The sequence below is a fragment of the Gracilinanus agilis genome, chromosome 3 (genome assembly GCF_016433145.1).
Source record: "Gracilinanus agilis isolate LMUSP501 chromosome 3, AgileGrace, whole genome shotgun sequence".
In the NCBI taxonomy this organism is placed as follows: domain Eukaryota; kingdom Metazoa; phylum Chordata; class Mammalia; order Didelphimorphia; family Didelphidae; genus Gracilinanus; species Gracilinanus agilis.
The window spans coordinates 49,198,252-49,212,229 of NC_058132.1; positions in this window are offsets into that span (position 1 = coordinate 49,198,252).

Genomic DNA, 13,978 nt, shown 5'->3' on the forward strand with positions numbered 1-13,978 from the left:
AATTCTAGCATCATAGCACTGCCTTGAAATCATGTTATTGTGGCTCTAAGTTTACATAAAAAGTCTCTCCCTATCAAATTTATAGGGGAGCTAGGCATTAGAAGGAAAGAATGTTCTATTGATAGAGGTCCCACAGACACCATTTGAGGGGAAAGCTTTGGAACCTTCAAAGGTGTCCCAAATATACCTACTACATTTAGACAACCAATAGAACTGTATTCAGAATCTGATTTACTCATCAACACTGATCTGGAAGCTACAATGTCTAAGAGGCAATCATAATAAGTGTCCCCAATTTTCAAGGTTACATGAGGTTCATTACTATGTAGGGGAGAATGGACTGGGATAACTGGTGTTAAGATATCAGTGTCTGGGAAATCAAAGCTTTCATTCTGTGATTCTGGAGTCCTTTCTCCTCTCTCCAGCCTTCATAAAGGTCCTTGGCCATTTCTCTGAGGTTCTTCTTGTTGAGGGAGATTTCTACCCTGAGTATTGCATGGACAAGTTCCATTTCGGATATATTGTTGTAAGTTATCATTTGCCTCTTTTGGATTAGTATTTCTAAATGCATTTTCTATTGTTGTTATTATTTCTATAATTGTTATTATTTCTAAAGTTGTTATTCCTAGAGTTTCCATTATTTCTAAAATTTATGTTATTGAGAACCTGGTTCTAGTTTCTACAGTTTAACATTACATGACCCCTTTTTCCACAGAAGTAAAACATTGGGGTTTTATTTGTGTCTTCTTGCAAAGGGGCTATGGCCATTGCTCGATTTGCTTTTTCTCTTTCAGTTTCCTCCTTTAAACTTTTAATTTCTCTCATTAATGCCTTTATTAAGTCACTGTTCTCATCTTTTTTTTTCATGGCCATTAAATACACAAACTGTTACTCTCCTCAATTCTTCAAGGTCCATACTAGCCCAATTCAGACAATTGGTCTTAAAATAATCTTTGACCACTTTACAACAGTTTTTCACAATATGTCTCCTTATATGTCTGACATCCTTTTCTCTGGCAAGATCAAGGTCTTTATATCTATGTCCCAGCTCAATAAGTCTATCCATAAATTGGGATGGATTTTCATCAGATTTTTGTTTAGGATTTTTAGATTTTTTCTATATACCAGGCCTATCAGAGCAAGCTCTGATTGCAGTTAATAATTTCTTTCTAGCCTGGCATAGTCTGGTGCAATCTTGTTCTTTTTGGGGTTTCTATTTTGCATCTTGTGGAGGCCAATGGACTGCTCTCCTTCTGTGAGCCTGATAGACAAGAGAGATGATTTTGTTTTTCTCTCTTTCTGTTGAAAAATCTTGGAACAAATTTTCACTATCAATCCATCCAGGATCATATTGTGATAAATGCTCTCTAGCTTTTTAATAATCACAATTGGATCATCCTCAAAAGAAGGCATATTTTGTTTGAATCTCTCAATATCTTGGGGGATGAATAGTGTATGATTCCTTAGTGAAATTATATCTCTACTCTTATTAAAGGTGGGTACTTCTTTTAAGGGGAATAGGCCTTTAACTGAATTATTTTTGGTTTCTGCCTTTTGTTTTCTTGTTTGAGTTGCCATAGAATAGGTAATGGATGTAAGCAGGGAAATATTTTGAGTGGGATGGGTTTGGGTAGATTTAGAGATAGTTAGAGCAGGATGAGGAGGAGTTGAGGTGGTTTTAGTATGAGTAGAATTGTGTGGAGCAGGACTGGACAGAGACCAAGTTGTCTCTAAGGAGGAGGAAGTGCTGAGAGATAAATCTCTCTTCTTACTTTGGGGATTTTTCAAGACTTTCTTAATGCTTTTTATGATTCCCCAGACTTTCCTCCAGCTTCTTTTCAAGAACATTTGAGTTATTTTCTGGTTCTTTAAGATGAGCTTTTAGTTCAGCTCTGAGGCTGATTCAGTTATCTTCCTGTTTTTTCTTGGAGAAGAATTGGTAAACTATTTGGTAAATTTGAAGGTATCCTATCAGTACCATTACACCCAGAAATGGTAATAAATGAAGACAATCTAAAATTGTGAGCTGTGCAAGCACAGTAATGCTCTCCAGGAATGGTAGCTGCTTGAGATAAGCAGGAAATTGCTCTTTCACAATGAATGCCATGATCTGCAACATCCTACTTTTTCCAGTAGATGGTGCTGTTTTAACAGTTTTCTCATTTCTAATCTAGCTTGGCCTAGGGATATTTTCAATAAAAAATGAGGAAAATAATTAGAAGATTAAAAGATTAAATTCCTACTTGGTTTTCCAGTTAAATGTAAGGGTTAAAATAGGGGTTTGACAAAAATAAAAGATCAGCTTTTAACAATTCATAATTTAGATTCATTAAAATAGAGCTAGAAAAGAATATAGCAAAGGAGGGAAATATAGGAAAGAGGTAGAGAAAGAAAATTTCCTAATGTTTATACTAGTTATCCTATAACTACCTATAATTACTGTCTAAAACTGCATATATCTACCTATAACTGCCTATAATTACTGCTAATGACAACTATCCCACAAAGTTCTGACTCAATCCACCCCAATCAAAACCAATTCAATTAGTGTGTAATCCAACCCCAATTAGGTCTATCAATGAAGACCAACCACCTCTCAAAAAAGTTCAAGAAAGAAAAAAACTAACAGCCTAAACCAAAAGCCCCAAACCCAAGGCCAAAGCTAAAATCCCTCTAAAGGCCAAAGCCAAAAACCATTTAAAGGCTAAATCCAAAGAGCCCAATCAGTAAGCTCAGGCTCACTTTTTATATTCCAGAAACTAAATGCCGACCAGCAACCCAACACACTCCCAGTAGCCTACTTCCCTGCAACTGCCAACACCTAACTGTCAGCAACTGACAGCCCTCAACCAACTGACATCGATCCTTTTGCTACTCTTTTCCTACCTTACTTCCTGTCTCTATGGTTCCTTCTTCCTGTCTCTATGGTTTCTATTTCTTGTCACTGTGGGCTGGTTAATCCCTACACATCTCTATGATAAGAGGTCCTATAGGTCCCCTGTTAAATTAAAAAAGGAATAAAGAATTCCTTTTTACACAACTCTATTTTAATTTATTTAACCAAGTTACTGATGATAGAAAAATGCAATATAGATAAAAGAAAGGACAGAGATTACAATTTCATATGAAATTTTAACTGTCAAGAAATTGCCATCACACAATCAAAAGAGCTTTAAAAGTGTCTAATGCAGCAAACAGCTTACTTGCAACTGAGAAGGCTAGGAAAGAGAAGGGCAATGGCAATTTAAAATTAAAACTCTTTTGTAAGATCTTATAGGAAAGAATGCAAGATTATGAGTACTATCACATCATTAAAGAAAGAGAAGCAATGAAGACTAAAACAAGTCCAAAGAAAAGTTGGCAATAGACTCAACTAAAAAAAGTCATCCAAAGGGAATTTGAAGATGGAAATAGAAGGAGGAAATAAACAAAATGATAATGAAAGAAAATTTGGAAAGATTTATCATTCTTTTTTTTTCTCCTCAAGGACCATGTAGCTACCAAATTAGACTGATATAATGGATTCAGATTTCCTTGTAGAATGGATAGAAATGTCTTCTGATGATGAAGGAACAAACATTTATTAAGTGCCTATTATATATTAGAAACTATGCTAAGCTCTTTACACATTATCTCATTTATTCTGGAGAGATCAAAGAGAAAGAGAACAGATTAGAACAAATGTTCCTAGATGAATCTATCTCACAGGAGACAGAGTTCTCAGGTAACTGAGGTATCAGTTCACAAGAGGGATAACATTGAGGGATCAAAAATTTTCCCTTGTAGAAGGGAATATTCCAAAAATATAGTGATGGGGGAAGTCTTGGAATTCAATATCAAGAAAAGTCAACTCAACCAACCATAAAAGTGGGAATGAACTTATTTTTCTTTCTACACAAATATCAAATGAGAATAATCTATATGTTTATCTAGAAAATCCTCAGTAAAAGTACTAGTAGGAAATATATAGGTTTTCCTCAAGCAATGTTCCACAGCAGACCACTTTCATACTCACAAACCTGACTGGAAGATGTAGAGAACACTAAACGTTATAGTCTTATTGTTTGCTGGGTTTTTTTAAAGTTGTAAAGTAAAAACTTTTTTTCCAACAAAGTGTTTCCTACACATTTCAATATTATTCAAGACTGTACAAAACAAATAGAAATAAATTTGTTTGAACATTCAATTAATAAAAAAAATAATACAAACCAGAGCATCAAACTAAAAGATTTGTGCTCACCAATAGAATTCAACACTATCTTAGAAGAACCACAACATGAAGGGATTCCTTAGGAAGGGTAATAATGTAGATGTATCTGTGTTTTAGAATACCATGCTGACTGGTATACTAAAACCCAGCCTATTGCAAAGCCTCCTGGATATCATTTTCAGCTATTCAAAAGAATTTGACTTAACTATTCATAATGGAAAAAAAACAAGTGGATGAGAGGAGGAGAGGGAAAAACCAAGAATCATAGAGGGAAACTGAAGAGACAGATTTTGGCTTGATATAACAAGAAACTTACTGACAACAAGAGTTGTCCAAGGTAGGAATGGGTTACTACCCCTGAGGAGGGAAATTGTTCTCCTTCACTTGAGAGAAGATCAAATGGACCATTATCAGGGATATTCAAGGGAGGCTGGGTTGGTCTTGATGGTCCCTGAGGGGTGCAGACCAACCTCAGCTTGATTTTAGAACACAGACCTAGGAAGAAATGATTGCACCTGGATGGTACCCTGGTGAGTGTGGGTAGGCTATAACTCTTTACAAATAGGGAATTATGAATGAGAAGCAAAGCAAATGGCTATCATCAAAGAAAGAGATTAGCAAAAACATCTGACTATTTTAGAAGGAAAGTGAGTTGTCTTTTGAGTCTGTAAGTTGTAGATATTGTATCACACTATTGGATGGTTATACTGAACTGTAAGGGTTATTGTTTTTTGGTGGTGTGGAACTAGAGAGACAGCCAAATGTTTCAGTGCATAGAGTGTTGAGCTTATAGTCAAGAAGATTTGAGTTCAAATCCTGCTTAACATACTTTCTGGCTGTGTGGTCCTAGATATCTCACTTAATTTCTCTCATCTTCAGTTTTCTTTTCAGCAGAATGGGGGTAACAATAGTACTTATTTCAGAGTCGTTGTGAGGATCAAACACATGAAAGACTTAAAACAGTATATAAATGCTAGCTGCTTGAAGGGAGGATCCTATAGGAGTATGGGAGATTTTAAAATAATTTTATGATGCAAATAACAAAATACATTAATAAAAGTTCCACATTTACAGTAAAATCACTCCTTAAATGAATCCTTTCTATGAACCTTCTAGGCCCTCCTTATCCATTTTGAGTTTCATGTCAACACCCTCTCATTTTGATCAATTAGCAAGTCTCTTTTAATTTTCAGCAGGTGCTTTTAAGAAATGTTATGTTTCTAGTCTAGGCTCCTGGATGGTGGAATCTCACACCTCCTGCCGAATTGGGCACAGGAAAGGCAGATGAGGGTTTGAATAATGCTGTACTCATCAGCCTTGGCCTTCCTCCAACATCTTGACAACAGGCTCCATCCTACATGCAACCTTCCACCCTGAGAGAAGTAGGCATTTCACAGCTGCTTAATTCTGCCTGGGCTTTGCCTCCTTTCCAAATAAAGATGGACAGTCACGCCCACCAGGAAAATGGCTTCGGTACTTATGTGTTTGAAGGACCAGTCACAACACAGCAGCAAAGATTCCAATAAGCTATAAAGATAAGTACTCTTGTCAGCAAGGAATTATTTACACCGATAAAACTGAAGAAGGATATAATCCTTTATTTACTATCAGATACAGTCCTCTGAAAAAGCCAATCTGAGCAAGAGAAAACAACTTTAAGGAATGAGGGTTGTTGGCTTAGTCCAGATCAGAGCCAGAACTAGGTCAGCATGACCAGAGATTTTCCTTAAGGTTCCAATTTGGAGGTTCACTAGTAAAGATGGAAAGTCATACCCCTCAGGAAAAAAATGACTTTGGGAGTTTATATTTGAAAGTCCAATCACAACACAACTACCAAGATTCCCAATGATTCCAATATATGTGATTCTTTAAATATCTCCTCACCCACCAAACTCTGCTTCCCATTTCTGTCCACCCTCAGTCTCCTACATATACTTATGGGGTTTTTTTCTGGCCACTTGTTGGCAAACAAATGAAGAAATATGGGACGAATATTTTCTAATGGCATATAATAGGAGAAAGCATGCAATATTGTATAAAGTTAGGAAGATGTGAGTTCAAGTCCTGCCTCTGGCACAAACTGGCAATGAAACCCTTGGCAAGTCTAAAATGACTTAACCTCTTAGTGTCTCAGGCAACTTTTTAAAAATGTAAGTTACGGATGAGTTGCTGTTCTTAGAGAAGGATCATGGTGCAATAAAGATTATGGGAGCTTGGATTCAGAAAACCAATCTGGAACTAAATTGTTCCATATACAAAATTGAGATGAGGTGCAATGTGGCGTAGGAAGGAAGGAAGGGAAGGAAAGGAAGGAAATAAGCATTTATTAAGCACCCACTGTGTACTAGACATTGTGCTAAGCACTTTACAAATATTATATCATTTCATCTTCACATCAACCTTGTGAGGTAAGAAGGTGACCTCAGAGTTATAGATATATATCTTTCTCACATTTAAAAAATATTTCTATTTTAAAAACAAATTTCCACATAAGTTTTCCAAAGTTACATGTTCCATATAATCTCCCTCCTTTCTTCCTTCCCCACTCCTGGAGTTGACAAGCAATTCAATCTGGGTTAGACATGTATTATCACACAAAACATATTTCCATATTACTCATTTTTGTAAGTGAATAATCTCATAAAACCAAATCTCCAAATTACATACCCATATAAACAAGTGATAAATCATATGTTCTCATCTGCATTTCTATTCCAACAATTCTTTCTCTGGAGGTGGAGAGCATTCTTTTTCATAAGTTCATCAGGATTGTTCTGCATCATTATATTGCTGTTAGTAGCAAAGTCCCACATTTGATCATTCATTCCACAATATTGCAGTTATTATGTATAATGTTCTCCTGGTTCTGCTCATTTCACTTTGCATCAGTTCACATAGGTCTTTCCAGTTCTTTCTGAAATTATCCTACTCATCATTCCTTATAGCACAACAGTATTACATCACCATCATATACCACAATTTGTTCAGTCCTTTCCCAATTGAGGAACATCCCTTTACTTTCCAGTTCTTTGCCACCACAAAAAGCACAGCTATAAATATTTTTGTACAAACATGTGCTTTCCCATTTTTTAATGTCTTTTTAATACAGAGCCAGTAATGGTATTACTTGATGAAAAAGTATGCATTCTTTTAAAACCCTTTGGGCATAATTCCACATTGTCTTCCAGAATGGTTGGATTAACTCACAACTTCACCAGCAATGTATTAGTGTCCCAATTTTGCCACATTCCCTCCAACATTTATCATTTTCCTTTACTGTAATATTGGCCAATATATATCATTCTAAACAGCTTGCTACCACAACTTGTCTATTTATACTTCTTCTAACTACTGAGATGGTGATAATTGTTAAGAGTTACAGATATCATCTTTCCATATAGGAATATAAATAATTTATTGAATCCCTTAAAATTTTTAATTTTCTTATTTATCTTTTTATACTTCTTTTGAATTTTGTATTTGGTCATCATATTTTCTGTTTAAGTCTGGTAATTTTTTTCAGGAATCCTTGGAAATCTTTTATTTTATTAAATCACCATACTTTTCCCTTAAAAAATACAATCAGTTTTGATGAGAAAATTATTCTTGGTTGTAAATCCAGTTCCCTTGCCTTCCAGAATATCACATCCCAAGCCCTGCAGCCCTTCAATGTGGAAGCTGCCAGCTCATTACTAATGGAGAGAAATCAGGAAATGCTTCCTGTAGGAGGGAGAATTTATGTTAGGCTATAAAATTTTAACGTGTTGGAGGAGTGAAATTTCAGTACTTCCTTGTAAGTATAGCTAAAGGAAGGCTCCATAGCTAAGAAATTGTCATCTGAAGAACACGGTTATTTCATCATTGTGACCTAAAAGACCCCACAAGCTGTTTAAAATAACTCTTTTGGGTAGAGTCCATCCTATTAACTCTTCCTTAGGCAATACACATTATTTTCTAAATTTTAAAAATTTCTCAAGACAAAATCATTACATTAAAACTACCCCTTAGCATAGTATATATCAAGATTAGCTACTAATGGATATATGATTTAGACTAAGAGAGTGAAAATTAGTGAGAAATTGGGTGTCAGAGAGGGGGAAATCTGATGGAGATGTTGGGATGGAATCGGATCATGTGCATGTAGAGGGGTTTGCCTTGGCAAGGAAAGGGACTACCACCTACTTTTCATGTAAAATGTTGGTGATATAAGGGTATCAGTAATGTGGGATGAAGAAGAAGAGAGAAGAGGGAACACAGCAAATGGCTTCATTTTTTTCTCAGTGAAATATGGGGCTCTAGGTTCTCAGGTAAGAGGAGGAGGGAAAGAGGAACCATGGGAGATTTGAGAGGGGATGATAAAGTTTAGAAGATCTGTTGTCTCAAATGGGATAGTGAGTTAGTTGTAAATAGGATAGGTATAAAAAGGTTACCTTGCAGTAGTGAGGTCCCAGTTGAGATCATGTAATACCATTTAGCTCCTAATGGATATCTAACTTAGACAGAGTGAGTGAAAATTAATATGGGTATGAGAGAGGGGGAAGTCTGTCTGATTGAGACATTGTATCTCAGTTGACATGATTTCATGATTTTTTCTAGCTTTGTTGAGGAACACACAATTTTGAATTTTTCTTGTTTTCGTGGGTTGATCATGAAATGGTGAGTCTATTGCTGAGGCTTTCTGTACTTTGCTAGGCTAGCCCTCAGATTACTATTATCTATACAGACATAGGTGACATAATGAATAAATTCCTGGACTTGGAATCAGAATGGTCTGAGTTCAGATATTACCTCGGACACTTAATAAGTAGCTATGTAACTGTGGACAATTTATGAAATTTTATGAGGCACCAGCATCATTTTCCTCTTCTATAAAATGAGCATAACAGAACCTTTCTCATAATGTTGTTTTGAGGATCAAATGAAAAAAAACCTATGGAAAAATGCTTTTAGAAATCTTAAAGTGCTGCATATGTGTTACCTTTTATAATTATGACTGGTTCATGCTTTTTATCTTTCTTAGCAAGATAGAACCTGCCAGAGCTTGTGCTCCATTGGCAGAGTCTTGGATCCCAGAGTCACTTCTACATCAAGATGAGACATTGGAAGACACTGTAGATTTAAAGATTATTCAAAAGAAATGTGACTCACCATTCTACTTTGGTAAAAAGATATGTCTCTGCGAGTAACCTGGAACCAGCTCCAACAACTCTGATTGTAAAATTTTAACTGTGAGCATTTATGCTTTGTAAATAGGCAGACACCACAAATCAGAGCCTGGTTTATTGTGTTCTTGATTGCCTAGACTTAAGAAAGTGCTTCATGGATATATTTTTTCTCTCTCAGAGAGTCAGTTGTTAAACTTTTGCTGGCACAATGCTATCTCTGATACGTGAGGCAGTCTACATCAGTGGAAAGATAAACTAAAAAAAGTCAGAGCACTTGGGTTCAAATCCCCTATCTGCTACTTACTACTAGCATGACATTGAGAAAATTACTTAACTCTGCTTTGTTAATTTTACAGGAAATAAATCCAACTCTTCCTTTCTTTCATCCTCTATATCCAATCACATCATAAGTCTTGTTAATTCTAAGTCTGCAAGAATTTCTCCTGTGCCTTCCATCCCAGTTAACTCCCATTTGCACTGAATATATCTTCTATTTATGTGATTGCTTGCATATTGTCTCCCATGTTAGATTATAAGTTTGTATCCCCAGTATTTGGTATGGTGCTTGTTGTTGATGATGAAATAGATGCTGTCCTTTCTCCCCTCTCCTTTTAAAATTCTTTCCTTTTTTCCCCAAAGGGCTTTAAAAGACTGCCTGCCCTTTGATCCAGCCATACTACTGTTGGGTTTATACCACAAAGAGATAATAAGGGAAAAGACTTGTACAAAAATATTCATAGCCACACTCTTTGTGGTGGCAAAAAATTAGAAAATGAGGGGCTGCCCATAGACTGGGGAATGGCTGAACAAATTGTGGTATCTGTTCGTGATGGAATACTATTGTGCTAAAAGGAATAATGAACTGGAGGAATTCCATGTGAACTGGAACAGCCTCCAGGAATTGATGCAGAGTGAAAGAAGCAGAACCAGGAGAACATTGTACACAGAGACTGATACACTGTGGCACAATTGAATGTAATGGACCTCTCTACTAGTGGCAATGCAATGATCCAGGACAATTCTGAGGGATGTATGAGAAAGAACACTATCCACATCCAGAGAAAGAACTGTGGGAGTAGAAACACAGAAGAAAAACAATTGCTTGATCACATTGGTCAATGAGGATGTGATTGGGGATATAGACTCTAAACAATCACCCTAGTGCAAATATTAATAACTTGGAAATAGGTCCTGATCAATAACACATGTAAAAAATGCAGTTGAATTGCTCATTGGCTATGGGAGGAGGTTGGAGGAGGGGAAGGAAAGAATATGATTCATGTGACTATGGCAAAATATTCTAAATTAATTAATTTATTAAATAAACTTAATAAAAAAATCCTTGCCTTTTTTCAAGAATTAATTCATTAATTCAAAGAATTCTTAAATGCCTATGTGTTGTGTTCCTAGCATTATGCTAAGTAAGAGCAGAGGAGGCAATGACAGAAATGGAAATCTTTTTCCTCAAGAAATTTAGTTGATTTAGCCAACTGCATACACATATTTAAACATATCATATATACATGTTATATACATATATGCACACATATGGAAAATAGATTGGAGAGAGTTAAGGCAAAAAGATCAAATAGGAGTCTAGAATAATAGTATATATGTTTAGCATATACAAAGTATTTAGAATATATTGATATATAATCATATATACAAACAGGATAGCCAAGTGCCATCCTGGATAGAGTATGGGGCCTGGAGACAGGAAGATGACTCCTGAGTTCAATTCTGGCCTCAGATACTTACTAGCTGTGGGACCCTAGGTAAGTCACTTAATGCTGCTTGCCTCAATTTCCTCATTTGTAAAATGATCCAGAGAAGGAAATGGCAAACTAGTATCTTTGCCAAGAAAACTCCAAATGAAGTCACTTAGAGTTGGACATGACTGAAACAGCTGAACAATGACAAAATATACATAGTTACATATAGATATAGAAATAGACAGACAAACAGAAGATATATACAAATAAAATAAGATATCCTTGGAGAGGAAGTCGCTATCAACTGTTGGGCCCAAAATATCCAATCTATCACAAAAATCACTGAGATAGAATTCTGAACATAATCAATTTATTAGGGATTCTGATGATCCCTAATTAATTGAATTCAAGACTCTTACAACCAAGCACCCCTCTTCTTGAGAGAAAATTTCCTTTATAACCCCTGAGGAGGTGCCAAAAATAGAATGGGGTAGTACAATTCCATAATTGGGAATGGGGAGACTTCATGGTTGGCTAAGGGACATACGTATTAATCATAGCCACTTTATCAGCAGGGTTTATCACAGGCCATCAATTACTAATATCCTGTCTTAAGACTTTTCATAGGTCATGAGTCCCTGGCCACAAGGTCTTGGGTCTCCTTCAAGGTGATCCAGCCATCTCAGCAAGGGTTTACTCAGCAATATCTCAGGGCCTTTCATAGGTCATAAGACCAAAGTGTTTGACCAACAGTATCCTAGAACTCAAGAAAGCTGTGGGCAAAAGGAAAGGTCACAAGGGAATGATTAATTCATGAATGAGTGAAACAATACTCATGATGAGGGACGATACACATCAAGGGATGTACTGTTGCTATAATAACAGGCTCTAGGATTAATGTCATATAATTCTCTATAACAGCAATATGATTTTGTCTTAAAATATACAATAATCACTACTATTTAATATCAATATCACTAATATATAACACACCTATCAATCTGAACTCTGTCCAACCTAACATCAATCACTGATTCCCTATGAAATAATCATGAATTGAGTAAATGCTGATTAAATTGAGTAGAGGTAGCAAAATTATTTTTACACAACTAGGAGGTTGGTGAGTGAGAATCAGGAAAAGACTCCTGTAATTAGTAATACTTGAACTAAATCATGAAGGAAACTAAGGATTAGAAGAAATGAAGATAAAAGAAAACAATTCAGTCATGGGAAGCAGCCAATTCAAAAGATGGAGTCAAGAGATGGAGGAATAGCCAGTGGGTCCATATTGCTGGACTTTGAAAAGCATGGAGAGAAGGAATTTGTAATAACTGGAAAAACAAGGAAGAATCAGCTTGTGAAGAGCTCTTCATGCCGAACAGAAGAGTTTATATGTTTGATCTGGTATCAATACAGAGTCATTGGAACTTGTTGGGGCAAAGGAAACAGGGCAAATAATCTGATCAGACTTGCTCTTGAAGGAAACCATTTGAATGACTTTGCAGAAGGTGGATTGAAGTGGTAAGATAGCTAAGGTAGGAAGAAGATCAAATAGAAGTCTAGTATAATAGTCCAGGCAAGATGTTAATGGCTATGCAAGTGGAGAAAGGGAGACATAAATGAGAACTATTGTGGACTAAAAAATAAAGATAAGATTGGGTATTGGATTAGATTAAATGGGGGAATGAGAGTTAGTGAGGTATTGAGGGTGACACTCAGGTGGTGAACCAAGGCGCCTTGAAGTATGGTGGTACCTCTAATAGTAATAGAGAATTTGAGAAGAAGAATTCAGAAGAAGAATTTGGCCAGGGAGAGACAAATAGTGGGTTCTCTTTTGTATATGTTTACTTTGATCTTAGCTTACTGATGCAGCTGGCCTGAGGAGACTTAGAGGGGCCCAGCCAGATGTACTTCTGGACCTCCCTGTGGGGCTATGCCAGGGCCTGAGACTTCAAGGGGTGGGTCTGAGGTGCTCTTTTGCCAGTATAGCTCCTGTCCCACGATCCCAAAGTTATCCTACACCTACATTTACATCGCAGAACCTAGTATGACAGGTCAAGAGTGGTTGGCCAGCACTCCTCTCTGTGCCATTTTGCTTCCAGTTTCCCCTTATCCCGTGAAAATCAACTCTCTCTGCCTACCTTTCACATTGTGTTCAGCGGGAGAGCCCCCTGACTCTGTCTTGCTGTTGGATTTTGATTCCTGTCTTTTTGAAGTACTTTTTAAAGATTTGTATGGAAGGATAATCAGAGCATTTCTGGCTTTTGCTGCTACTAAGCCACCATCTTGACTCTGCCCCTTTCTGATCTCAGCTTACTGAATATCCAGATCAAAAAAATCTATTTGGCAGCTTGTAATTTAGTCTAATTCCCTTATTTTATAGATGAGGAAACCAAGGTACAGATTGGTTAAGTGACTTGCCTAGGATCACATGCCTTATAAGTGTCTGAAGCAGGATTTGATTCCCAAAGTGGGCGCCACTGCCCTCTGGTGGGTGCTGCAGTGATCCAGGAGGGTGGTCATGGCCACAGGTGCATTTATCTTTTCTATTAATTGCTATTAAAATTAAAAAAAAAATTAATTTCCAGGGGGCTAAGTAATATTTTTTTCTGGAAAGGGAGCGGTAGGCCAAAAGAGTTTGGGAACCACTGCTATAGACAAACCAGGAAAGGATCACAAAGAGAGGATGCATTAGGACCCGAGGGTCAAGTCTATTGTCCTAGACCAGCTAAAGGAATTTGGTCGCTTATCTGATGTGAACTGTTTCTGAACCATATCAAACTCTGATAGATTTTCTGCCTTTTTTTCTGGGTGTTTATGGGTATTGAGAGAGAACTCAGCCAGTGGCATGGAAAGTGCTTCTCTCTAAGTACCACCCTTAAGATATTCAA